At 46.0% G+C, this 27,670-nt stretch overlaps 2 pseudogenes across 1 annotated transcript; both read left to right on the top strand.

Annotated features, from left to right (window-relative positions):
• Window positions 1-287: 287 nt before the first annotated feature.
• LOC149361022 (uncharacterized) lies at window positions 288-3,088 on the top strand (annotated as a pseudogene). Its single transcript, XR_016288179.1, has 3 exons — window positions 288-612; window positions 2,001-2,290; window positions 2,862-3,088. The product of XR_016288179.1 is annotated as an uncharacterized LOC149361022 (transcript).
• Window positions 3,089-3,817: 729 nt separating this feature from the next.
• LOC149361021 (uncharacterized) lies at window positions 3,818-7,005 on the top strand (annotated as a pseudogene).
• The last annotated feature ends 20,665 nt before the right edge of the window (window positions 7,006-27,670 follow it).

The raw sequence follows: 27,670 nt of genomic DNA, 5'->3' as shown, positions 1-27,670 counted from the left end.
CATTTCATTCTTACTTTGAAGCCGGAATGACACCATCTTAGGCTATAAATCACCATAAGAGTCTCCTCACTGTGCAGCCAAATGGGCCACAACTTCTTGCAAGCCGTCTTGTGAACCCGCCTAAAAGGACCGTGTACTACTGGCACGAACATTGGCGGACCGCCAAGTATGAACCATGCGGGAGTCCACTGGTCAAGCTGCACGAAAAGATGCCACAATATGCAGCCCAAGGTATGCCAGATCTTTCCTAAAAGTCAGTGTAATATGTTTGAACCCTATGCAGCGTGCCTGCTGTAATTAGGTTCACATCAAGCCATAATCACAGTACCGAGTTAGCTCATTCACTGAGACTGCTTCGCGCCATCCCCGAAACAAAGGTCACATTTCATTCTTACTTTGAAGCCGGAATGACACCCTCTCAGGCTATAAATCACCATAAGAGTCTCCTCACTGTGCAGCCAAATGGGCCACAACTTCTTGCAAGCCGTCTTGTGAACCCGCCTAAAAGGACCGTGTACTACTGGCACGAACATTGGCGGACCGCCAAGTATGGACCATGCGGGAGTACACTGGTCAAGCTGCACGAAGAGATGCCACAATATGCAGCCCAAGGTATGCAAGAACATTCCTAAAATTCAGTGTAATATGTTTGAACCCTATGCAGCGTGCCAAATTGGTGTCCTTTTTGCTGATCGTACAGAGAAATAAGGGCACCACATGCAGTGACAGGAAATTTTTTAGTCATTACAAGCTGGAGCACAAACTTAATAGTGCAGCTGCTCTGCAGCCCAGTAGGTTGCTGCAGAGTTTAGCAGCAGCTCTCGGCTGGCATGCTGTGCTCGCTTCACCGAAGGCATTGTGAAAACCAACTGCATCTTAACATGCACTGTGATTAGAATATTTATAGTGCACCGGTGGCATGATTACACTTCTTATACTAGGCAGTGGCTAGCTCCGAAGCACGGTGTGCTGCGTCTCCGATGGAAAGCACATTATGTCTAGCAATGCCTAACGAGTGGTGTGCTACCAGTACACTGGTAAACAGCACTTTGCTGCAAGTAGCCTGCCGCTAGAGTGAGTGCAATGCATTCTTGCTTTTATGTTACAGATAAGCTCATCTCTTGCCGTTTTTTAGAGATCGAATTATCAAGATATCAAACTTTTCGCAAGTCCACTCAAGTTCCGACATATCCGGGTTTGACTGTTGCAGTTGTAGTCAAGTAGCAGTAGCAGTTTGCTCTATGGGGTTCAACATTCTAAAGCAATTTAGGCTACAGAGGGGCGCAGTAGTAGAGGGCTTCATCTAATTTCGACCACTTGGGGTTCACTTTACGTGCAGTGACATCGCATAGTACATGGGTCTTAGCATTTTGCCTTCATTGAAATGCAACCCCTGTGGCCGAGATTGAACCTGCGTCTTTCAGGTCAGCTGCCAAGCACCATAACCACTGAGTTACCGTGGCGGCTAAGTAGAAGTAGTAGTAGAAATCTGCAAGCTAACCCAAGCCAAAGGAGTGAGAAATAAGAAGAAATCGAGAGACATCAGGGCTGTCCCCAAATGTTTTAACTTATCTGCAGCTTAGTTTGGCCAGGATTTTTCACACACGTGTGCCATCAGTCATGAGCAATATGGTAGCAGCCATGGCTTCTAGCCAAAACTGTGATCCAACATCATTTCTGACACAACCAAGAGAGATGCCATCCCAGCGAAAGTTAGAAACATTGTTTAACGCCTTTTCACTTTCTCCTGCCATCAATACTGAATAGCTCACAAATCTGGTTGTGACACACATCTGGCTAATCATACCTAGCATATGTCAAAGTGATAAAACATAATTATTACAGAAAGGAGACAGCAAATATGTTCACTTAAAAATGCCGTAGTGTTCATTAGTGGTAATAGAACAAGCGCCATGTGAATTCTTACTTCAAAAATCGTAGTGTCTGTGTTACCGCATATGTGTCTCCTGAACGACCATTCTGCATGTACTGTTGCACAGGCACAGATGTCTGCACCAGCAGTAAAGCAGATGACTGCTGGGCGACACTCGTGGTCACTCCTATTATGCGTCGCGCTCAGAGCCTGCAGTCAGTGCAAGAAGTCATCTTTGTTGACTCGACGGCTTCGAGTGACACTTCAGGGAGCACAGCTGCAGTGCTGCTGACAGCCACAGAAGCTGCTGCAGTGCCAATAGCTGTGCTCATACACAGCTCACAGAACTGGGAGGGCTACAGCTTGGCTTTCCCTCTGCTGAAGCATCGGTGTCCAACATGCTTTGGAAACAGAGAGGTAAGGGTTTCTGAACTGATGTTGGTGCTGGAAACTAGCAACAGTATTTAACGGATGACCGTTGTAGATTATGTTGCTTATTTTTCAAGAAAAATCAAACGATGTCACCAGCATATCACATACTGTTGTAGGGTAGTGAGGTGCATGTGCACTGTTATTGGAAGTGACATGCTCTCTTCAAGGTGTTTAAAAACCATACTCTTACATGAAAATCACTTCCTTTGTTTTCAGCAAATTTAGTTTCTTAATGTCAGTTTTCTCTGTGAAGCTGGTATCGGAAAAGAAGGTTTCACAATGTCAAAGCACATACACGCACTGTCCACCTTACTTTTGCACAGGTAAACTTAACAATGGATAATATTGCTTGAGACGGGGTTAAGCCTTTACTACCATGAGTACCATGACTACCATGAGTACAAAAGCATGGTAATGTTTTAAAGGTTACTTCACAGCTTTCATTCACTACATTAACAGATAAAAATAACTGTCCAAATGCTGTAACAAACACAGTACAAAGGCACTTTAATTTACTGCAGCACAGAATGCTTATCTATGTCAACTCTTGTTGCAGGCACCTGCTGCTTTTATGTCAGACTCTTCTCGGCCTGAGAAGGATGCCCTGCGTGACACAATTTTCACATCCTACAGGCGGAGTGGAGGTAGGTCACTTCTTCACATAACAAGGTAGACAAAGATGACCAACGCCGCTTCATAGCAGACTTCCAAAAGGCATTGCCAACTTACTGCTTACTAAGAACCACATAAAAATTAGACCAAATGCTCTGTGACAAAAATTAAATGATGGAAGCACTACATCTAAGCTATTATACTGTTTGTGTGTCACACATTACACAGAAAAACCTAAACAAGACCAAGGACTTCTATGTTGGCATGGTGCTCAAACGATATGAACGCTTACCAACTTGTCCAGGTCTCCATTTTTCCCGCACCACATCTGAGCCTAAAAGATTAATATTTATTTGGTGGGAAATTGAAGTAATCTTTAATGATGGTTAAATACTAAATGCAGAGTGATGTAGACACTGGGTTCTTATCCAGTCTGAGCCAGAATGCACAGCTTACACTAAAGAGAATCATAATGCCTCAGCTTACGAGCTTAATGCATTAATCAGTGAAAGCTGATTGGCGTCTAAACACTCCATTCGTTTTCGGGAGAGGAAAGGAATATAACTGACTGGCTTCCAGGGTGAGAGCACACCTTAAAGGACTATAGGTCCCTGATTTTTGCTTGTGTGTTTTCTTCTTTCAAACAATGCGTTAGACATTTTTATATATACAGCACCTCGCTGTATTCAGCTACGACCGCTGAATAATATATATATTAAGACAGGTTAATGACATTTTAGAAATCAAAAAGTAATGGACTTGGGCGGGGCACGTAATGCAATGTCAAAATAACCGATGGTCGTTAAGTGTAATGGACTGGATTCCAAGAGAGGGCAAGCGTACCCGGGGGCGGCACAAAGCCAGGTGGGTGAATGATAATAAGAAGTTTGCAGGGATAAGATGGCCATGGGAGAGGCGTTTGTTCTGCAGGTGGGCACAGTCAGATTGATGATGACAATTATGATGAAGTTGGTTTGGTTGGTTTAAGGGGTTTAACGTCCCAAAGCGACTAAGGCTATGAGAGACGCCGTAGTGGAGGGCTCCGGAAATTTCGACCACCTGGGGTTCTTTAACGTGCACTGACATCGCACAGTACACGGGCCACGAATTTCTCCTCCAAAGAAATTCAGCCGCCGCGGCCGGGATCGAACCCGCGTCTGTCGGGCCAGCAGCCGAGCACCATAGCCACTAAGCCACCGCGGCGGATTATGATGAAGTCATCTACAAAACAACTGTTTCTTTTTTCCAGTAAATGCAACATGGAGTTAGGTCAGGCTTATTGTGTGAAGTGCAACTTGTAGAAGTCATCTCAGATTCTGTTTTCGGTAGAATGCATTTTTCTGGCTTCTTGGAAGGCTTCAGATTTAGGAGCTCAACACTTAATATTGCAAACTCTGAATAGCAAATATTCCTACCACACTCCTAACATGGACTGAAGCACAACTGTACAAGTTCAACAAGTGTGTGTGCAGCCTTGGGTGTCCATTTTAGGCCTCCGATGTATTTCCAAATTATCTTGCTAACAATGTTTAGAGTGCTACCAGACGGTAGCTGATGTGTGCTGCACTTACCATGAAATTTCCTCTTCAGGGTGGTTATGGCAGAATGGGCAGAATGAGGGCAAAGAAAGAAATGCACAGACAGGCGCGGACGAAGGTGCTGCTTCAGAAGCTTCGCCCACATCTGTCTATTAAGGCGAAAGCCTTTAATGGCTCATCGTTGTCTGCCTGTCCGCGAAATCTGTCACACTATAGCTGTCAATCAAATGACGTCAACTTGACAAGAAAAAAACTCCTTGTGCACAGCGGAATTCAAACCACCATCCTTCCTTTCCGCAGCCAAGTGTGCTAACGCCTCCGCTACTTCTTGCCAACGCATATGTAGCTCTCCTTGTCTAGCGTAAGGCAGCCCGTTATACCTAGTGGAATGGGCAGGGCCACTTTATTTTAATTTTTGGTCCCACAATTATTTCTGTCTACCGTAAGGCCGAAGGCCGCTGAAGAGCGTTTGCAGAAAGGCATCAAATCAGACGGATGCCTCCCAAACACCCTCCAGTGTCTCCAGCATTTAAGGTTCACAACTTAATTAACATCTTAACATCAGTGACACAAGCAGCAACACCGCGCTAAAGGCTTTCGTCTCACTGCACTTTAGGTCAACAAAGTGGCCCCCTCAATTTTTGCTCCTTTCTTTGTTCTCGCTCGACCAAAAGTGTTGGAACCACCATCAAGTATGCAACAACTAGCTCAGTTAAACACCCTTTCCACGGGCGTTTGCTCAGAAACAGGTATAGTTATACTTCAGGTTGATATTACGGCAGCACTTCTTTCACGAAAGAAGGAAACACAACTTTAAACGCCTCAAAATAAATCTAGGCCACTTCACAAAAAGAAAACAATCATCACAAATTGTCTGTTCCTTGGTGGCATGAGAATATCTGCGGCCTCTGCTTACAAGTATTTGGAGGTTCCTTTCTCGAGTGACCTATAATAGAATGCAGAATACAGTTATTTATCCAACAAAGCCAGCTGCAATTTAAACTTGCCCTTATGCAAAGTGCTCATAATCTCGAAGCACTCATAATCTCATTACACTTAAAGAAACTCTATCCATGTCTTTCCCTCGGTATTTCTCTCCTTTTGCTGCACACTGGCTCACTTTTCTTTCCACTGCCTCATTCATTTGCTCGTAAAATGCATGGCTTGTGTTAACACCTTTGTACATGATATCAACTGTTTATTATAATGCATTCTGTGCTTTTCTGTTGTGCAGTTTTCCCTCAAACAACAAGTCACCAGTGTGGGTGCTGCAGGCAATGTGTGCGTGCACACGTGCGTGTATGCATGTGTGAACCCTTAAAAAACAGCGAAACCAGTTGCAAATACTCATTCAGAAACGAAATCCCAACAACTGATCTGGAACTGAATTATGAGCTGCTAGCAAAATGGCTTCAGAAGGAACTGCAGAATTTGAGTTTAGCTCTTTCTTTTTTTTAAACTAAACTTTTCTGTGACAAAGTACCTCCTCATGCATGAGTGAGGCAAAAAAAAAGAAACTATTGCGCATCATTAATTCATTAAACATGGTTAATACAATCCGATTGTTCTCATCTGCATCATAGGTCCTGTATTCGAAGACCAAGGAGAAACTTGAAGAAGCGAAATCAGCGCTTCACTCATTGCCTCACCAGGGCTACGTGCAAAGAGTTGACTCGCTCTTGAAGGCTGAGGAGGAATGGGTGGCTATGTAGCGGGCAGGCATAGTTACAAGAGGCCAGCACACAAACAATTACAGCGAGGCATCGATCAGAATTCTGAAGGACATTGTCCTGTGTAGAACAAAAGCATACAACGCAGTAGCCTTGGTTGAATTCATAACAACAACATGGGAGAATTATTTTGAAACAAGAATTCTTCGCCATGCTCACAACAGAGAAGCGGCGCACCGAAATAACATTGACCGTCTTCAAGACAAGGTCCCAAGCATGCCCACCGAAGCTATTGTGCAAAAGCATGATGAAGTGTACAGCGTCCCAAACTCGGCTGGGAATGGGATGTATGAAGTGCATGTGGACATTGGGGTGTGTAGCTAGCTGTTGGGCAGGGAGTCAAGGGGCCTTCTGCAAACACCAGGCACTTGTGCAGAGGGCCTTTGGAGGGCACTTTCCTAACAGCCCACTGCTAACACCTGCCGACTGTGTCCAGCTGGGTCAGCTGGCACTTGGTGAGAGGTGCCCACCACTGGGGTTTTTTATGCCCATGACGGAAAACCTACAAGGTGATGTACCTGCAGGCACTTCTGTGCCTTCACCTTCCGCCAGTTTGCAAGAAACAGAAACCCACCGAGGCCCCAGCTGCTGTGATCAGCCGATGAATACATCGGACGAGACAGCTCCCGAGTCATGTTCAAAGCCAGAGGTACAGCAGACCCTTTCATTCTACTTAATTGCGTCAAAAGTGAACAAGAACAAAAAAAATTTGTAGGCAAAACAGCACAACCATGCTGCAAGATACCTTGTTTTGCATGCCGAAATAGTTGGCCTTCAGCATTCTTTGGGTTCTAATAATTACATTCCTAGCCATTTAGTGTTCCAGTTGTCATAACTAGTGATGTATTGAAATCAGACTTCATTAACCTTCTGGAGGACCTTGAAGAAAAATACAGGGCTCTGGAGCAGCACCTGCGACGTATACACAGACTCGCTGAAGGCAACCCATCATACGCCGCTTTACTCGATTCCGTGAATACACAGGTCGACAGTGTGAATACAAGCAGTGCTGCATATGCACTGATGCTGACAGTAAAGGCCTCAACAACACCAGACAGGCGGCGAGGCCGGAAGGTAAAGGTGCAACCGACGAGCCTGGCAAGGCATCGACCAGGTCTACCAAGGGGCTCAGCACGCGTTCCCTCTGGCCGGCCATCACAATCAGGGGCACCAAGGAAGCTAAAACGGAAGCACGCACTCAGCTGCAATGTTTGCGACAATGTGCCTAGTGCCAAGTGTCACTAGGATGGATGCACATCACTAGCCAGCCATAGCCTGTCAAGGAGCTTGCAGTAGACAACCTCAGTGAACCAAGATGGCTTCAATAATTCTTTGTGGGTGTGGCAGAATCCACAATTTCCTACCTTGACCACCACCAAATGGGGTCATCACAATTCGCCAGTGTGCTCAAAAGAGCATGTTTTTTCCTGTCTCAACATTTTACAGTGCTGTACTTGCAACGAAAGAAGGAGGCCATTATTCTAGCCGCATTGCCATCGCTCAGAGCGACCAACCAGGCGACATGGTGTTGCTCGAGAGGGAACCAGCTGCAACGGGGGAGTCCCGTAAGTTGTGCCAAAAGTACAGAGGCCCATATATCGTCATGGAAACACTTCCCAACGACAGGTCCAGCGGATGCAGCGGTTCTACGAAGGCATCGTGGAGGGAAACAGGATGAAGCGCTTTGAGTTGGGAACTGTGGCAAGCGAGGATCATTCGTTGGACAGCGACGAGGGTGAGGAAACTGAGGCTTGAGAAAAGAAAGAAGATAAGGCGAAGATGCACACCAACCGAGGGCGGCTGGAAAGGAAAAGGATGGCCAACAGTTGTCGATGCAGGCGCTCCGGATTCTGGGAACAAGTGCACAGGCGACACCGGCCGTTCGAGCCCTGCGGCGGTCCGCATTCTCCAAGCACTGGCGACCACGCTCCCCTTCTTGGAAGAGCAGCGTGGTGGGGAAGGGGGAGGGGGTGCGAGAGGCACGGAGCCACATTTGGACACTGCTCGCCGGTTACCGCAGCCCCCTCGACATCCGGTCGGGGAGAAAGACACGGGCAGTGCCGTTCGAACTCTCTTCCGGAAAAGGACATGCGTTCTGTGCTCCGTCTCTTCAGTGTTTTCATGTAAGCTTCGCAAGGTAATAAACCTGCCTATTTCTTTGTTTTATCCGAAAGTTTGTTGTGTCGACTACACATGGTTTCTGCACATGGCTTCCACACCATTTGCGACTTGTGTAGATATTGCGAAATTAGCGTGGACTTCGCTCTCAGTCCAGGTCTTCGGTTCTCTGCTGTCAGCGTGATGAGCCAGCATCAACAAAATGTATGTGGTTTGCCGTCACTTCACAGCTGACTTTGCTCGTTAATGCATGCTTGAAGGACGTGTAGTACAGGTGATCCATGGTATGTGAGGTAACGGGACACGGGACAAGTTTCTGCCCTTGTGTAGTACAGGGTCTTGTCGTTGGGGGGTAACTTGATGTTCTGTACGGTTTGTGTCATTTACCAGTTCCGCTTTGTGCTTGGCCTTTTGTATTGCACTTGTGACTAAAAAGCACCTAGCTTACTTCCATGACTGTGTGTCTTTTTTGGTTAGGTTGTTCTTAACAACGCAAATATGCCGAAAGTTTCATCCCAGAGGCATACTTGGTATAAAGCTCATCGTGAAGTTGAGGGCCTGTTTAACGCACACAACCCGAAATTCCCAGACATCAGCCCAACGTGCTCATCGAACGTGTCAGGTCAGAGCAGCAATTCGATTTTGCCCCCTGAGGTTGTTTCAATTGAGAGCTTGTCAGGTGATCAACCTGTTGACAAACAATCTCAGATTTTTGGTCGCGTTTTGGCAGATGACGCTCCTGTTAACACTACTGTAGAATGCGCACCGCATTGCCCAGATGAGGAGGTAGAAGACTGCATTAATAGCAGAAGCGTACCGGATGACTGTGCCCTTCCAGCTGGCAACTCGTCTTCCACTCTGTGTGGCGTCAGCAGGAAAGAACACAATGTTTGTGCGGATGGTTATAGCTCTGGTAGCACGAGCTTCGGGAAGCGGCTGGTGGAGTGGGCTGTAGAGAATTATGTTACTCACAGGTCCTTGACATCTCTCTTGGGAATTTGGAAATCACATGGTTGCTTTCGTAATCTACCCACTGACGCCCGGACTCTCCTGAAAACTCCCCGCAAGTTGGCTGCAACAGCTGGCGTGGTGCAAATTGTCTCCAGGCTTGTACTGCCACTATGGTCTGAAGGAAACCTTGTTGCACTATATCCTTAAGATGGAGTCCTTTCCAGAGATGATAGCACTTAGTATTTATGTGGATGGACTACCTCTGTCTAAAAGTTCTAAGCAGCAGCTTTGGGCAATACAGTGCCTTGTGTATGCGCATAATGTCACTGGCTGTCCATCAAAGCCATTTGTTGTAAGGGCATTTGAAGGCCCATCTAAGCCACAATGCTCGAATGACCTTTTACGCTCTCTTGTCACAGAACTAAACAGGTACTTAATGATGGCCTCTCTGTATCCGGCAGACAAGTGAAGGTTCAGTTGAGGAATATTATCTGTGATGCACCAGCCCAGGCATTTATATTCCAGACAAGAGGCCACACCAGCTATTATGGCTTCCCTAAATGTACAGCGGAAGGCAGCTTCCATGACAAGGTCTTCTTTTCAGCAGCAGCAGGAAGGAACGCTGAGGACAGACGAGTCATTTTGCCTTCAGACCTCCAGATTTCAACCACCACCAAGGCGTATCTATTCTAAGTTGCCTACTGACTGTGTAAAATGTGCTCCTCTTGATCCTATGCACTTACTGTACCTAGGCGTGACAAGGAAGCTTATAAATTTATGGTTCTGTGGTCCTCTTTCTGTTCGGACTGGTTCGGCTGAACGCGACTGGATTTCAAATCAAAGCGCCTCTCTGCAGAACCATGTGCCAGATGAGTTTGTGCGTAAGCCCAGGGGGCTAGAAGACAAATAGGTACTGTAAATAATGGAGGCCGCGTGAGCAATTTCGACCACCTGGTGTTCTTTAACCTGCACTGATATCGGACAGTACACAGGCCTCTGAAATTTCGCCTGCATCGAAATTTCACTGCCGTGCCCGGGATTGAACCGCGTCTTTTGGGTCAGCAGCCGAGCACCATAACTGAGCCACCACAGCAATGGGACTTAGTGTCGTTTGTAAGGTAAACTGTAAGCCATATCTCTGAAACGAGCTACTGTTATGGAAACGTGGAAAGGATACTAGGAAAAAAAAGAAAACCATCTGAGAGCATGTCATTGTCTTTGCTATGAAAACAACAACGACAACATGAAGTAAAAACATCTGCATTACAGGAACACCATTGACAGTTTGCTGCATGAACTAAGAAACTTCATTTCATAGGAGAGCTGCAGTATATTAAACACGAAGGGCAGTATGAAGCCTGATTTGGTGTGTTTATCTTATTGGCAACAAATTGCATGGCATAGCAATCGATGCACGCATTGTGGTGCAAATCTAACTGGCTAGTAACTTGCAATTAACACTGAAATGTATGGCGTGCAGGCTCTGTGAATGCAGCAAACGATACTTTATGGTCGCACTATAAAGCCAGGGTTGGTTGGAATTAGCCTGGTGCATTCCAGTGCAGTGTCTTAATTTAGCAGCAGCATCAAGACGTTACCTCTCAGGTATTATTACCCGCATTGGCTGGTTCAATGACTCTTGCGAAAGGTTTAGGATACGATGCGAAATCTGTGGGAAAGATGCCACGTAGTCACAACAAGAACGACTAATTGCAGCAAGAGCAGAGCTGCCAATCATGACAAAAAAAAGCCAGACAGGGCTGCTGCATAACAGCAGAAATGGCATCATCTACATTGATTTGAAACATGCTGTTGGGCGATCAGAGTGAAGCGACAAGACGAAATTGGGGGCTCAGACTATCAACAGTGTTCATAGGCATACACTTAGATCATTTGTTGGCACTTCAAAATAAGCAGTGGAAGTTTTTTCAAATAAGCGGCCTGACATGGCACTAAACAACTTATGGGTTTATTAAGTTTGTATGCTCTTTCTTATTCCAGTTTTCTCAAAAATATGGAATCGCGCCTTGCAATCTGCGTTCAAGAACTTTTTAACACTGGTGGCCTCCTTTGATCATTTCACCTACCACAGCAATGTTCTGGGTGGTGCTCTGTGCCCCATCGCTTTATGTTCCGTGGTTGTGAAGAATTATGCAAGCTTCAGGAGCCATCTGTTCAGGCACCATAGAAAGCAACACTTTGAACCAGAACTGGGCAACGCCTGTTTTGTGTGTCCCGTGCTGTCATGTGGGAGACACTAGTTCCGTACCCAATTTGGGTCGCACATTGCTAGTCATCTGGACACTCGAACAAGTGCTGTTAAGTGCCAGTGTGTCAGAGTCAGCTGGTTCATTCAGAACACACCTTTCTATGTAGGATCAAGAGGCCAGAGACTCCTTACATTGCTACCATGCAGTGAACATGGACATTGAGATGGAGGAAGAACCTGTGGCAGATGTAGCTCAGACAAGTGTTTGAAATATCCATTGTACTGAAAGTAGATTGGGTCAGGCGCCAAGCACCAGCAGTCCCGCAGACCAAAAGCTTTTCACCGATAACTGTGCACTCTTTCTCCACAAACTTGGAGCACAACAACATGGGCCTGCAAAAATAGTACAGTATATAATGAAAGAGGTGCAGAATCTTCATAATCTGAGCCTGCAGATTAGATTGGTAAAACTGTTTCAGGTGACGTGTTTCATAGCGTAAAGTCATTGCTTACAGGCAATGCAGTCGACACTGCTGCATCTATGTCACTTAGTAATACTTGTGGCGGCAATGAGATGACCTAAGAAAATTTTCATTTTGTGCAGCCAGTGGAAATTTTTCGAGGCCTGAATAAAAAGAACACAACCTCTTTGCACCATCATGTGCCACTTGAAGGCCTGATACATTTTTTAATGGCTGTGGTACCTGGCAAAGGACATGATGTGTCTGGTGATTGCTTTAGTGACTATGTCGTTTGTCGATCTTGCATCATGTGCCACTTGCAGCAGAAAACGAGGTACAGGTGATCCCGTTTCAGGAAGAGTTTGAAATCGCTAATCCCTAGGGCTCGACAAAAAGGAAATTCAAGCTCCTAGGTGTATACATGACATTGGGCAATTTGCCTTTGCATTGTAGGGCACGGGTGGAAAGCATGCAACTAGTGATGCTTTGTCGCCAGAAAGACGTGAAAGAGTTTGGATTGCTTGCAGTGCTGCCGCCTTTGCCAAATGGTTTGGTTCACCTAGAGGGACATGGAGCGTTCATCAGTGGAGTAAATTACATAGCACGCTTGAAATTCATTGCAGATGACAACCTTGGAAGCCATACAGTTGGTGGCTTCACCCAAAATTTCAATTCATCGGCTTACTTCTGCCGGTTCTGCCTGGTCGCAGCACAGACTTTGACAAACAACCTCATGCAGTTGGGAAAAGTTGGACTCCAGAAACTACAACAAATCCATTGAATGCCTAGCACAGGACAGTGCAGAGCCAAGTGACAGCAGTGCGGTCAGTGACTCGCCATTCCACTCTGCAGCATTTTCACGTGTGCAGCTGTGGCTTGCCACCCTACATAGGCCGTGACCTTTTCAAAGGGGTAGTTTGCCATGATGTGGCTTTGTACAGAAGCTACTTTTAAACGAAAAAAAGCATGGTTCGCATACGTATGCTTGAACACAAGGGTTCTGACCATAAAATATGTACTACTCATGATCTGCACAATAAGCCAGCAAAGGTTACAGTGTTACAAGCTCGTAGGTCATGCACTCCAGAATTGGACACTCCTGAGGCTGCTACCTATATACTTACGCACTACAGTCCTTGACACAGATGGGTCAGTCTGGCAGCTTGTGTTTTTGTTGATGCAAATTGTTGACCTAATGGCACTCAGGATTTCGCCAGCCCAAGTATCGTGCCTGAAGGTCTTGACAAAGGAGTATATTGAATGTCGAAGTTCACTGTTCCTGGCCTATAAACTGAGACCGAAGGACCATTTCATGCTTCACTACAGTAACTCATTCAAGAGCTCGGGCCACTTTGCCATGTGTGGACTCTACGATTTGAATCCAAACATTGAGACTTCAAGAGGTGCATTCGTTCTACTGGAAACTACAAAAATGTCACCAAAACATTGGTCGAGCAGCACCAGCTCTCCGAGGCCTTTCTTGCCTGGCAGAGCTGGTTACGAGAAAGCATTTGGCTCAGTGGAAATCTCAGCTGTCACGCAGGCATTGTGGAATCACGGTGTAGAAGAGTGACATAACGGACCTTGGGATTATTTTAATAAGAGAGTTCATTTTTAGAACAAAAAGCTTTGTATTTAAAATACACACCTGAGGTACCCCATTCTCCTGGACAAAGTTATTCGAAAGGGTCGAACCTAGGCATACATGGAAGAAGCAGTGGACAAGTCTTTTAGACAGTTTAACATCCTGCCACGGATGCCAAGCTCAGCTGAGTCCTGAAGAATGCCAAACCTCCAGGCCATGACATATGCCCCCTCCAAATCGAAAAAGACTGCAAGACAGTGCTGCTTGTAAACAAATGCTTCTCGAACAGTGTTTTCGAGATGAACCAGGTGATGTGTAGTGGAGCATCCCTTTTTAAAACCACACTGGTGACTGTGAAGAAGTTAAGACGATTGAAGGACATCTTATATTCAGGACACTTTCAAAGGACTTGGTAAGACAACTGGCAAGAGCTATGGGTCTGTAACTGTTAAGAGAGGTTGGTGGCTTCCCAGGTTTAAGAAAAGGCACAATAATAGCTTTCTTCGGGTATTTTCAGGCTTGGGGTATTTTCCCTGATACCCAAACTTTGTTAAAGAACCTTAAAAGTGCCTCTACGGTAGGTTGAGAGATATGGTCCAGCATTTCATAGTGTATTTAGTTGGGTCCTGGAGCAGTTTTTTTTGCCGGCAGACTGTACTGTATTGATTTCATGGAGGATAATTAAATTGTCGTATTGTTGGTTTGCACCTCCACTTGTTGGAAGTCTGTTTTTCGGCTGTTTTTATATTTCAGAAAAGACAGCATATAGTGTGATGAACTGGAAACTGCAGTCAAGTGTTCTCCCAAAATGTCTGCCTGTTCCTGTATGCTTGTTTGTGTGCCAGGTGTTGTTAAAAAAGGAGCTGTGAATGGTGAGAAGTCGCCATTTAATCTTCCAACCTACTCCCACATTTTTTAAGAAGTGATTTGACTGTTTATAGATAAGATGCAACTCTGCCATGATGCTTTCTCGGCACTGTGACGGACGTACCAAGCTTTAGGTCTTGCCTTTTTAAAATTTACGAGGTTCTCCTGTGTTGGGTATCTGCGAAATTTATCCCAAGCTCTTTTTTATTTTATTTTTTTTGGCTTCCTTGCAGTCTTTTCATCACCAAACTTTGTGGTTTTGTCGCACCACTCCTGAAGGCTGAGGAAGAGGTAAGTGTGCGGCAACTAGAATATTTTGTGAATTTTTTTTATCTCGTCAATGTTAAGGTTATCTAAAACGATTATTTCTAAAGTGGCTACTGTTCTCAGAAGTTCCCAGTCAGCTAAATGAAGCTTCCAACATCACGGTTTTGTTGGGATCATTTCGGGAGCAGATGTTAAACTGGTTATTACAGGGAGATGATCGCTGCCATATCGGTTGTCGATGACATCCCATTTAAAATCGCTAAAAACAGAGGGTGAACTAGAAGACAAATCTAAACAGGTCATTTTCCCCAAGGTAGGGGAAAATGACGGTAGGGGGCCTTTTTCGTGTTTAAAAATTTTAGATTATTTGGCCCCTAGGATCAGAGCGTTCGCTCCCCCAAAAAGGAGAGTGAGCATTAAGATCGCCAACTAGCAGATATGGCTCTGGAAGTTCATCGCTGAGTTATTGCAGATCACGGACTGTTAATTTAAAATGAGGAGGAAGATATACAGAACAGATTGTTATTGTTTTATAGCTGACGATGCTGACCGCGACCACCTGGCACACCGCCCCTGTGCACCACATCAGCGAAGTTGGGTTTAGTTGTGGAGGAGAATGTGTTGGAAAGCACAAATCACCTCCTCGCTTCTCTAAATGAGATGTTCTCTTTGGTCTCTATGGTGATTATTTCGTTTTCCTTCTTCCAGGACGGACAGGCCCTGGAGTATGCAACATGGTCTCAGTTGAGTTTGCGGGCGGCCGGGCAGTGGGCCATTTGCGTATCACCCAGGGCACCGCTGACTTGGTCCTTGGTCCTGCCAAAGGGCTGCCGCCCCAAAAAGTAAAAGTAGCAATGGCAGCGAGGGGCGCCGGAAGGGGTCCCGCTCCACGGACAGTGTGCGCGAGTCGCGCACCCCGGCGCATTGTTGGGGTCAAGTTTTATGGCTTTTCGACAGCGGCGTCGAACAGTGTCAAAAGAAAGACGCTTGAGGAGAGAAGCTCGCGTGGAAGGCCGCTGGGCGCACACGCAAACGTCTTGCTGCTGGATGGCGGGTAACGAGCTGTGCTTCCTCTTCTTCTGGCCAGAGGGCTCAGATGCCACCCTGTATCTGTGTTTGGAGCCACAGCTGGTGGAAGTTGTGCTTGCGTATTCTGTTATTTGGTCAGGGTGTTTTTGCGTTTGTGGAAAAGCGCAAAAGCGCAATCGGCTTCTTCAAAGGCATGCGGCCCTCGCGAGCAAACAAGCTCCTGGGTACCGGCGGGTTATTGGTCTGTTGAGTTGCAGAGAAAATGCTCCGATTGGTTCTAAGAAGCTCATGTCTCATTCGTCACTAAATCGGTCCCCTAATTGCTGGGTAAACTTATTTAAGGAGGCATTTTGGCACCAAAAGGGGAGACTTGGGTAGAGAGAACTGGTGGAGTCGGAGTCGTGAGAGACGGACAGGGTCTAGCTTTGCACTCGCCACGTTCCGAAGAACGAGGAGCCGCTACGCGTAGCACGAGTTAAGTCGGTCAGGCAGGACAGAGTTTCTAGGGGCGAGCTCTGGCGCTCCCGATCGTTCTTGATGGTAGCGACCACCCGGGTCGATGTGTACAATTGTAAATAGTTTGTAAATAAATCCAGCTGTACATTTCTGCAAAGAAGTTCATCTACGCCTCATCTTCCTCCTGCAACGTGTCGCGCCCGAACGGACCCACATCTCCACCAATGAAGAGGAGGAATTCAAGTCTAACGGCGCAGTCGACAGGATTGGGCGGCGGCTATCTGCGGGAGGTGAGCGACTTCAACTGCACGGTACAGCCGCTATTAAGCTCGTCCAACATCTATGAAGAGGATCCAGGATCTGCGCCTTCAAGCGAACGGGGCTATAACAAAAGATCCTGTGAGGGCGACTTTCAACGGAGAACCTGAACATCCAACCCCGAGCGTCCAGGTTCCAAGCAATGACTTGCACCAGGCTGCTGACTTTCTGACCTGTGGCGAACTGACCTGTGGATAACAGAACTTGGAGCGACATCACTGAGTGTGCCAGGCGAAACGCGGAAAGCACCGAAGCAAAGGTGGGTCTCTTCCCTGTTCGTTTGCCGGTAAGGCACGGTGGTCACCACACGAGGGACAGCTCAGAGGGAAGACGGGATGGCGAGCCAGAACTCTGACCAGGCGTCAGTAACAGATGAAACTGAAGGATATTCAGTATCGCAGGAAATTGAATCTGCTCTGAGCCCACCAATTCACAGTGTTCCGCCGATCGAAAAGGAAAGCAGTGATGCAGTCCTTCTAAGGCAGCTTGACATCAAAAAATTGGAGCTCGAAATGGAGCTCCTCAGACTCAAACAGAAGGGCCAGAGCAACAGCAAGCTGGGAACTTGAGATGGTAGGAGCAAATATGCCGAAGAGTTGAGGGCGGTCCTTGCTCCCATGCCAGCATCCGAGGAGCTGGTACCTGCTTGGTTTAAAAATGCAGACAACATGCTGATGAGCTGCACAGTTCCGCACGATATCCGAGGGAGCATAATATTGCCGCTGTTGAATGAGCAGTGTCGCGCGCTCATAGCAGATAAAGCGGACGACAAGCTACTGTCGTATGAGGAGATCAAAGAGTTTGTGCTAGCGGAACTGAAGCTGACACCAGAGAAATACCAATGCAGGTTTTTCTCAGGCAGAAAGGGCAGTGAAATCTGGAGTAGATTCGCGACCAGGTTGCAAGTTCTTCTCGAGTATTACTTGAGCAGCCGGAAGATAAAATCCTTAGAAGAATTGCGTACGTTGCTCATTTCTGACCGGCTGAAGCAGCTCATGAGCGATGATCTGAGGACCTATGTGCTGCAGCACGAAATGGGGGAATGGTTTAAACTTGGCCAGTTAGCGGAACTCGCTGAAAAATATGAGGATAGCATAAGGAGCCCCCGCCAAATTGGACAGAGAGGCGCAGATACCCGTAAGGCGGATAAGCTGAGGCAGACAGACCTGACAAGCAGTTGTCGTGGGCCTAACCCTATGTGTTTCTCGTGCGGCGTCCAGGCCACTACCAGCAGAATTGTCAACAAACTAAACCGAAGGGGTCGGACACGCAGGAGGCAGCAAAAAGGCATATGCCTCAAAAATAGCCGCGACGGCAGTGAGCGACACCGTGCCAACATGTGACGTATATGTAGTGAATGCGGCGGGGGTAGGTGCGAAAATGACATGGGTGGACCTGGTTGCGGGAGTAGAGCCTTTCAAGGCCTGTCTTGACTCAGGGGTAGAAATCACCATCTTTAGGAGAAGCGTTGTTCCACATATGAAGCCCTCAGAGGGAGCCGGCAAGATACGCCTCAAGGGCGCGTTCGGGCATATGGTCACAGCTGACTTAATTTATGTCCACTTGAGTCTGTCGACACAGGACAACAGTGTAAACCCGCCCGTGCTTACTCTCTGTGCAGTTACTGACAGGCTGGCACAGGAAGCGTTGTTAACACCCGAGGCATTTGAGGAGCTGAAGCAAGTTCAGAGCAAACCTCTAGAGCTTGCTGTTCGCAGAGTAAAGGCAGAAATCGCACCCCTCGTGGATGAAGCCACAGAGGAAGTAGTAGCTGCCACAGCAGATGACGAGGAGCAGAGAAAGGCATGTTCTGCACTTGCCGTAGATGTGAAGGAAGCAGTAAAGCAACCGGCACCAAATGAAAGTGAATGTCCCAATAAGACCTTTGCCCAACAACAAGAGGTGGACAGTGGTGGCCACCATGTTTCGCCGGGGACGGAACGGGTGGGGTTCCACCGATGCGGGTTTCTTATTGTACTCTGCTGTGTGAACTGGTGCTTGATCATGTGCGCTTTTGGTTGTTTGCGACTTGGTGATGTTTGTGCAGTTGTGCTTCGTCCATGTATGCAGCCTATCGTTTGTGTAATTTCGGTGCTTGCAGGGATGCTTTGTTTGACCCATGCTTCTTACGTCATGTGTACGCCTGATTCGTTTTTCTGTGTGTGTTATTTTGCTGTGGGTGTGCCACTTTTATTCACTGTTTACACTCGAGGCGTCAGCTGATGGCAGTGCATGGAATTTGTAGGCCAGTAGAAGCAATTTTGCCTGTTTAAGGGGCTAATTGTATGCGTGATTCTTCTTTGTTTACAGGGCTTAAGAAGGCATTGTTTTTTCCCATTGTGACAATGCTCCTATATGCAAAGTCGAAGTTCACACATGAGATGCAACTCTGCGGCTGAATTTGCTTTCCAAAGATGTGGCATATCACTTTGACGTTTAGTTTCAAGGCAATGTTAAAGGCCAAGGAACACCTTTGCAAGAAAGCCATTGTATTAAATCCTAAGTCGTGAAGTCTGCAAGAGCTGGGTAACGGAGAGAGAGACTGAAAACTTACCTTGACTTCATGCATTCATAGACTGTACTGAGGTGTACATCTTCAGGCAAGAAGCTGCAGCTTCTTCTTCTTTGGTCTGTTATTGTAAGAAGCAAGTGCTTGGGAGTACAGAGGTCCCAGGCCCCACAAAAGTGTTTAAGTGCCCCTGGACAATTGTAGATGCTTAGATATATGCATTAGTGACAGTTGAAAGAATGGGACACCAATATTCAATGCAAAGTATCGATAACTGAGAACAGAACAGTATAATTCAGAACAATAAGTGATCTTTGTGCAATTAAACTAACATGCAGTACAGGTGGATATAAAACACCAAACTACCACAACTTCAAGTTATGCATGCAAATTAGCACATTAGCAACATCGCAATCCTTTTTTTTAGGGAGAGTACATTGTGACTCTCAACAGTGCATCAAGGTCAGTCACTGATTTGCTGTTTTCTTTGCAAGACCACTGAACCTGGATGAACAGCAAGTTGTGTGCAGCCACTACAAACAGAGCTCAACACTGAAGTATCTGACTACTGTAAACCCTCATGGTGTCATGATGTTCATATCTAGGCATATCGAGGCCGTATCTCTGACAAGGAGTTAAGGATATATGCTCAGAGGGAGATCTCTGCGTACCCAACTTCGACTGACTCAGACAGGGTGCAGCAAGCAAAGGTCAGGACCAGGTGTTTCGTGGGAATTTCTTTGTTTCCCTTGCGTATTTTGATTCCATATACATTGGTTACATTCTGGTTGGACAGTCCTTCCAGTATTCCTTCTACTGTCAAGAGTAGAAAGTACATGCCGACAAATCGACACCGCAGCCGTCACAAACAGTGACATAACGGAAATAAGTGCCCATGAGCAGGCTACGCTTGACAGGTTGGAATCAACGCCGGCGGCTGCACGAAAGACCGCGCTCTTCGCCGATCCAAGTGGTGCTCCCGAAGTATCGGCCGCAGATGGAGAAGCGTCATATACGGTTATCGACCTCAGTATTGTGAACGTTCTTCTCGATGCTCTGCAGTGCAAAACGTGTCGTGGATGCGTGAAGTTGGTTGCAAGCAGCTGTGCGTATGGCCTCGCCGTGAAACTTGCTGTAATATGAGACAATTGTGGTGAGATCGCGGCCGAGTAGATCTCGCGGAGGGTTGACGGCAAGAAAAAGTGCAACCCCTTCGAGGTCAACATTCTGGCCAGTCGTGCAATGCTGTCGACCGGTAGCGGCCAGACAGCAATGAACGACATCTTTTCGGCGATGGGATTGTCTCGCCGCGGAATGCACAATCAGACATTTCAATGGCATTTGAAAAGTATCTTCAACCTGCTGCGAAATGAGCTGCTGCGACTGCTATGGCACAGGCCGTGCAAGCTGTGATGAAAATGTACGATGACTTGTGTTTTGGGCACAGAGGAAACATTGACGTGTTCTATGACGGCACGTGGATGACGCGCAGTCATTCGTCCCATATATGCATCGGTGCCGTGGTGGAACTGTTTACTGGGTATGTCCTGGACTATGTGGTGCTATCCAACTTTTGCCTGGGATGCGAAACTGGCCCCAAGCTGAACAGTGATGGCTAAAAATTTTGTAAATCACGTCCCCAGTGCCAGAAAAACACCACTTGCAAGTCTGGCCAAATGGAGGTGGAGGCAGCTAAAATTCTATTTGAGAGGTCGCTACAGCAACACAACCTGTGCTATACGACCATGTTATGCGATGGCGACAGTCACACATTCAACGCCATTCAAGATGCGAAAGTCTTGGTTACATTGAGGTAGTCAAAGAAGACTGCATTAGTCATGTACGGATGCGCATGGGGACAGCGCTGCGCAACCTTTTGCAGAAACACAAGGGTGAGTGCAAGCAAGGCCTCGGCGACAGGGGACGACTCACAGCCGAGTTAGTTGACAAGCTGGCTGTATATTATGGCCGGGCGCTAAGATCTAATGCAGGTGAAGTGGATGCCATGCAGCGAGCCGTGATGGCAGCTTATCCCCACATCACGTCCACTGATGACTGCCCCAATCACACCTTGTGCCCCACTGGTAAGCAGCCTTGGTGCTGCCACGACGCTGCAAAAGCTAAACAGGAGCCTGGACCCAAGCACACGTACAGCCTGCCAAGAGATGTAGCTGATGCTCTTTCATCCGTCTACAATCGCTTGTCAGAGAAGAGCAGAAGCTGAGCTACGCTTCAATGCTGGCTGCAAGCATACAGCTGCAGCAATCCTGCAAGAATGCAACACGAATGTGACAGCAACTGGCTCCAGGAGGGCTGAAGAAAAGGACCTGCACCGTAGCACACGCCTTCTGCTAAGAAGCGGGCAGCTTCACTTGGCCTTGCTAAAGCAGCAAAAAAAAAAAAAAAGCACCGTGACAGCATGCACCCAGACTATGCTCCTGGTGCATTTTAAAGCATGGGACAGTTTGGTTTTATTTCCTGATTAAATATACTGTAAGTCATGTGTGTTCCTCATAGATACCCAATTTTATGGTGTTGCAGTTTTGGAAGATCAATATCTCTGCTCCTATTCTTGCTATAATTGTTTTCATTTGCTAGAAAGGCAACCTCTTGGATCTTTTGACACCAGAGTAAATGTAATAACCATACAGGAAAATTCACTGACAGAGATTGTCGTGGTACCAATATGGACCTTTCCATTCAGAAGTTTTCCATGATGTAACTTTGGCTCTAATTGGCATAGAACATTAATTTTTGTTTAATTCACTTTGCAACCATTTCTGATCATATTGATATGTCAGTCATTGCCATAGTTTATATCTATTTTCTCTGAAATGTTTTTCCTCGTTTTCTCGAAACTGCAATTTTGAGGGTTCCGACATTTCGGAGGAGCGATATCTCTTCAAGTACTCCTGCTATTGCTTTTATTCTTTTTGTTGTAAAAAAAAAAACTATTGAAGAGTGAAACAAGACATAGATATACACAATTACGATGAGGCAAAGTTTACAAAACTAATTACTTATACTGGGTGTCAAATTGGGCTTTTACACACTAAAGTTTGATGTACTCCAACTTATGCTCAAATTAATTTAGCACATCATTTATAGGTTTGTTGCACTTTATAATCTTTCTAGATCATTTTGGCAGGCTCACTTTCATCATGCCATACAGTATTTAGGAATTAGTGCACCTTCAAATCAGGAACATTAATTAGATAAAATTATAAAAACTATGGGGTCTACAAAAAAAAAACAAATATATATTTGAAATCAGCATGCTGAAATATACAAATGGTGCAGGTTTCATCTAAATCAACCCATAAATAAGAAAAAAAGTTTTAAGAAGGGTGTCCCGCTTAAGTGAACTGTCTGAGAAAAACCAGCTCATTTTTCAGGCTCATATTTTGAGCATAAAATGTTCAATTGCACCTTCACCTCCAGAATGGTATTATACTTTCAAAAGTGCAAACCAACAAAATTATGACTCACAAGAAGTCCACTCTTGTTGTAGAAGAGTATAGGGGTTTAACATCCCAAAGTCACACACACGGGAGATTTATTTATTTAGTACATACTGCTACCCTCATGCCGAGGCTGTTGCAAGGGGCCGCCGGAGGCTCTGGATTAATTTCAAATAGCTACGGTTCTTTGCTTTGTGCTCACATCGCAGAATACATGGGTGCTTTTTGTTCTGCCTCCATTTTAATGCAGCTGCCACTGCCGGAACTGAACTGCCCTTCAGGGGCTCAGAAGGCGAGCACCCTGACCACCGTGGCTTATACACGTACGTTCCCTTCGTGTTATGACACAGACTTTGCTCAAATTAGAAGTCTGCACTTGGTACAGGTGAAAGAGACTGCCCAAGCGATCTGGACCCAGTGAGGCCTCGCTATGTGGAGCGTTAAGGGTGGAATTGCATCACAGAAGAGGGGCACGGCAGAAGCAGCCAAACCAAGGCTGACCCCAGAAAAGGTGAGAGTTGTTGCAGGCGAGACCGATTTACAGATGTCGCTTGCGTTCACAACTGACATTGTCCCATTTTCTTTTCACCAACCCTCAAGCACTGGGAGAAAGTTAACAAGAGCGACACAAGTGCTGCGATAAAAAACCTGACCAATATCCTGTGTGAAAAAATTCAGGACTCGATAAACACAGAGCGACAGCACCAGTTGACACAGCAAGCACTGCTGTAACTGTATCATAAATCATCCATCGGTGCATATTTGATATGAAGTGCATTTTTTTCTGCGGCTATGACCAGTTGCAACTTGGATCTGAGTGGCCCCAGGTTAACTGGTTTAGGCAACAACTTCCAACTGTGCTGGTAGGTGGCTGTTTTAACAGTAGCTGCCGATGAGGTTCGAGACACCCAAGTTGTTGTTCCCATTTGGAGCTGGACTGGAACAAGTTGCAAATTGGAACCAGTTTCAACTGGGAATTGGTCCTCAAACCATTTAAAATGCAGTTGATTCCCAGTTAAAATTTTCACCTGGGTAGTAATGACTACCTATTCATTTGTCAGTAGTGGTGGAAGAGGTGCGTAAGCTGTCACCCTGTGCTCTTCTGCACGTAGTGAGCATAAGGGACGCCTTTTTTTTTTCCCCAACGTTGTAAAAAGTTAAATGAGAATAGTTCACTGCAAGAAAAGGATGGATTGCTAAGTGGTGCAAAGAAACTTCAAAGGACTGCAATGGGTTCTGCACCATTTGTAGTGCCCCTGTGAACTGTGCACAGCACGGCATTGCAGGAATAAAGCACCAAGGATTGTAGAAGAAACATGTTGACAGTGCCTCCAAGACGCGGGGACGACTTCTCAAGTCAGGATTTGTTCAGACGAGCCTTGATTTCAGCTGCTATAAGGCAGCAGCTTCTCTCCAAGGCAATGCTTTATATGTAGTTGCCAATTTTCTGCCATATACTTGGGATGATGCTGCCACACATTTCCTGACTCTGCAATTGCAAGGAATTTCAAATGTGGACGAAAAACATTGTCATATATCATATCTGATGGCCTTCACCCATTTTTAAAATCAAAAGTGGTTGAACAGTTTATTCCTCTAGGCATACTGTATGCCACTATGACTGACGAGACTCCAAAACTTGAAGATCCAGCAACTGGATGTTCTAGTGCATTTTTACTCAGAAACAGCAGGCCGTGTCGTTGTGGAACATGTTAAGACTTTTAATCTTGGCCATGCACTGCAGAAGATTCATTCCCATGTGTGAAAGAGGGCCTTGTGGAGCTAGCTAGCCAACCGAAACTTGCTCTTTTTACTGACGAGCCAAATGTCATGAAATGCCTTAAACACAAAGTAAAACATCTTAGCCCCAGTATGCTTGAGATTGGGGAATGCACACTCCATTAAGTGCACAATGCCCTTGCAGCTGGGCTACACTCTATTTTTCAATGACCTAGAAGGTATTGCAGCTGATATGCACTATTACTTTAAAGTTGCTGCCCAGAATGCTGATATGAAACAACTGGAGGAGCAGTTAGGGCTGGCGATTCTTGAGGTCCTAACACATGCACAAAGCCGCTGGCTTATGCTTCTACCACGATTCGAACACATTCTCGAACAGTTTCAAGCACTGCACGCTTTCTTCACTAAACGCCAAGATGTCAGAGCAAGAGATGCCCTAGGCATCTACGCCTTGAAGCTGCAATCTCTGACCAGACGCTGCAAGCAAAATTGCTGCTTACAAAAAATTCAGCTGCACAACTTTCCATACAACTGTCCTATCCAGCCTGCTCATCCTTCTTCAGCCCGCACAAGCCACCACAAGGCCGCTTGCCCACCCACCTCCTGCTCGCACCGTGACCCATCTTCATTCCTTCCTCATCCAAACAACGCGTGACTGGAACAGTCTTCCCACAAGTACCATCCTTCCTACAAATCCGGACCATTTCAAGAAAGCCATCGAAACAACGCTCTGTATAAGTACAACATCAGATCCAGACGCTGGTACATGAACATTCTCTACCACACCTTATTCATCTGTGTGGTAAATGCACGGAACTTGCACAGGTGTCGATGTGGACAGCCACACACAAAACCAATGAAGCTGAGAGTATTCATTACAAAGCGGTCAGACTGTTTAAGGGAGACCACCTAGCCTGTTATTATCTGTTCCAAAGAAAAGGAAACTGGTGCCGAAACAGCCCCAGAATGACGTAAGAAAAGATGGTGTTGGCCACTTTCCCCTTGTAACGGACAAGAGGTTGCGATGCAAGAACTGACTCAAAACACGTTCAGTTCGGTTATTTGTTCGAAATGCGAGGTGACGCTTTGCGTAAACAAAGGAACTGATTTTATGATTTTCAAAAGCTATGAGTTCCTGGATTGATTCAGCTTATTGAACTAGCAACGAAGCCCACTGTATCAAATTTGATACAGACTGTAGTTTCATAACGCTTACACATTTTTGCAATTCTATCAGTCAGTTCATATTGTTCATTGAAGTGAATAAAAAAGTTTTCTCATTTTTTCATCATGTGATTCTGTGTTCGGGCTTTCCACGGTTAACATTAAGTTGCTAGCCCACCCCTCATGTAAAGCCAGAGGTGTCAGAAGTGACCGGTTCCCATGCCAAAAAATGACGGAGCTTCCACCTCCAGAGCCGTTACGTTTCGGGGATAATGTGGCGGACAACTGGACTCGATTCAAGCAGCAGGTAGAGCTCTACTTCATCGCCACTGAGTCCTCGGAATCAGGAAGACAACGCAGCAACGCCCAGAAAGCCGCCATCTTGCTTCACCTCGCCGGTCAAGAGGCAATCGATGTTTACAACACCTTCGATCTTGCCAATTGATCTTACCACGATCTTACCACTGAAGACAAGAAGGACTACGACAAGCTAGTGCAAGCTTTTGAAGCCTACTACACTATCCCAGCTTATTTTAGGCAAAAAGAATTTTTTTTTGTGCTGCGGCTGCCACCTTAAGTTTGCAAGCGGAAGCAAAACCTAGTCACCCAAAAAAGATGGTAAAAATAAACTTTTTCAAGCATCATTATGAAACTCTTTTCTGTACAAATAAAACAGATTGTGCTTTCATATGTAGCAAAATGAACTGAATTTGTTTCATTTTTCTTTAATACAAATGACGGAAGAAGGTACAAAAAGATGAAATTTCAGGATTTTTTAGCAAATTTTGTGTTCCAAAAGTAGTTGTTTCAAATATTTTTTTAAGTTGCCAAGAAGGTAAAGAAGCCTATACAAATATGTCAGATTGGAAAATACAAAGTATGTGGTCAGGAAAATTCTAAATTCGAGAAAATTTGCTTTCTGAGGCATATTCAGCTGTGAATTTCACAGGGAGGTGGTCCTAGTTAAAAATATGAAAGACAGTAAGTTGCACAGTACTGTTCAATGGCATTTATTTCTGAAAGTTTAATTGGAGTGATTTTTGTTTTAAGCAAGAAAATAATTTTGCAAGTTGAGTCCTCGCATTCAACAATGGCGTTGCTCCACGATTGCCCTTCACTGCAGTGCACACTGGAGCCAACGTCATAAATGCACATACAGTAAACCCTCGTTAACTTGAACTCTTATATCTCGAAATATCGGTTAAGTCGAAAGTCCTCTAAGCCGCGCCTTCATCCCCCATAGGTGCTATGTATTTGCTACCCTTTATCTCGAAGTATTTTTTGGGCGTAGTATGGATATCTCGAAATTTTGACCAGGAGGATTGAAGGCAAAGGCCAATACTGAAAGGTGAAACGGGCTCCGAGCGAGCGCTTGGTTCCTAAGTGCTGAACGCGGTAACAATCAAAATGTGAACACGAAATTCCCGTGGACGCAGCGGTTTTCCGTCAACCGCGTCAAGCGACATTGGGAGAAATCACGTGCGCGCCGCTTGCGCGCGAGGACAGCCTCATGGGCCTTATCGGGTGGTCTGTCCAGTCCGCTGCCCTTCGCATGTGTGCACTAGCGCTCTAGCGGTTCTGTTTTGTCGAGCTATGCGTTGACTTCGATTTTGTTGTGCGTGTGTTTGTGAGTGGAGTGCGCAACGGGCGACGATGTCTCGCCCCAAGCAGTGCAAATCCCTCATGTTGGAGAAAAAAGTCGCCTTAATCAAGGAAGTGGACAAAGCAAGTTAGGTCCAAAACAAGCATCGCCAAAGATTCAACAGGAAAATGGCGCAAAAGACGTGGACAAAAGAGACAAACACGACAGGACCAGCGCCATTTGTCTTGTTTGTCTCTTTTGTCCACGTCTTTTGCGCCATTTTCCTGTTGCATCATGAACCAACTAGCCCAAACTAGAGTTCTTCTTATCGCCAAAGAATTCGGCATTCCTTTGTCAACACTATTGACAGTACTCAAGAACAGACAGAAGGTATTGGATGGCTTCGAGCAAAGCTTCTCTAGCAAGCGGAAGCGGATTCGGGCCTCGAAATTCCCGGACGTCGAAGCAGCACTCATGTTGTGGCTCCAGGACGTCACGGCAGCCAACCTTCCCGTGACCACCCAAATGATGATGGAGAAGGCAGACGCTCTGGCATTGCAGATGGGCCTCACAGACTTCAGCTGCAGCAATGGCTGGTTTGAACGATTTAAGAAGCGAAATAACGTGGCCTCGAAGCCTATCTATGGCGAAAGCAGGGCCGTCAACAAAGGAGCTGCAGATACCTGGCGCAACCACCACCTCACCGAGCTGCAAAAGGCTTAAGCGGACAAAGACATCTTCAACCTCGACGAAGCAGCCCTCTTTTAT

The sequence above is a fragment of the Amblyomma mixtum genome, chromosome 2, assembly GCF_055824585.1.
Source record: "Amblyomma mixtum isolate Tamu chromosome 2, ASM5582458v1, whole genome shotgun sequence".
NCBI lineage: Eukaryota > Metazoa > Arthropoda > Arachnida > Ixodida > Ixodidae > Amblyomma > Amblyomma mixtum.
Note: the sequence above shows the minus strand (reverse complement) of the source record. Positions and strands in the feature narration are given on the sequence as shown.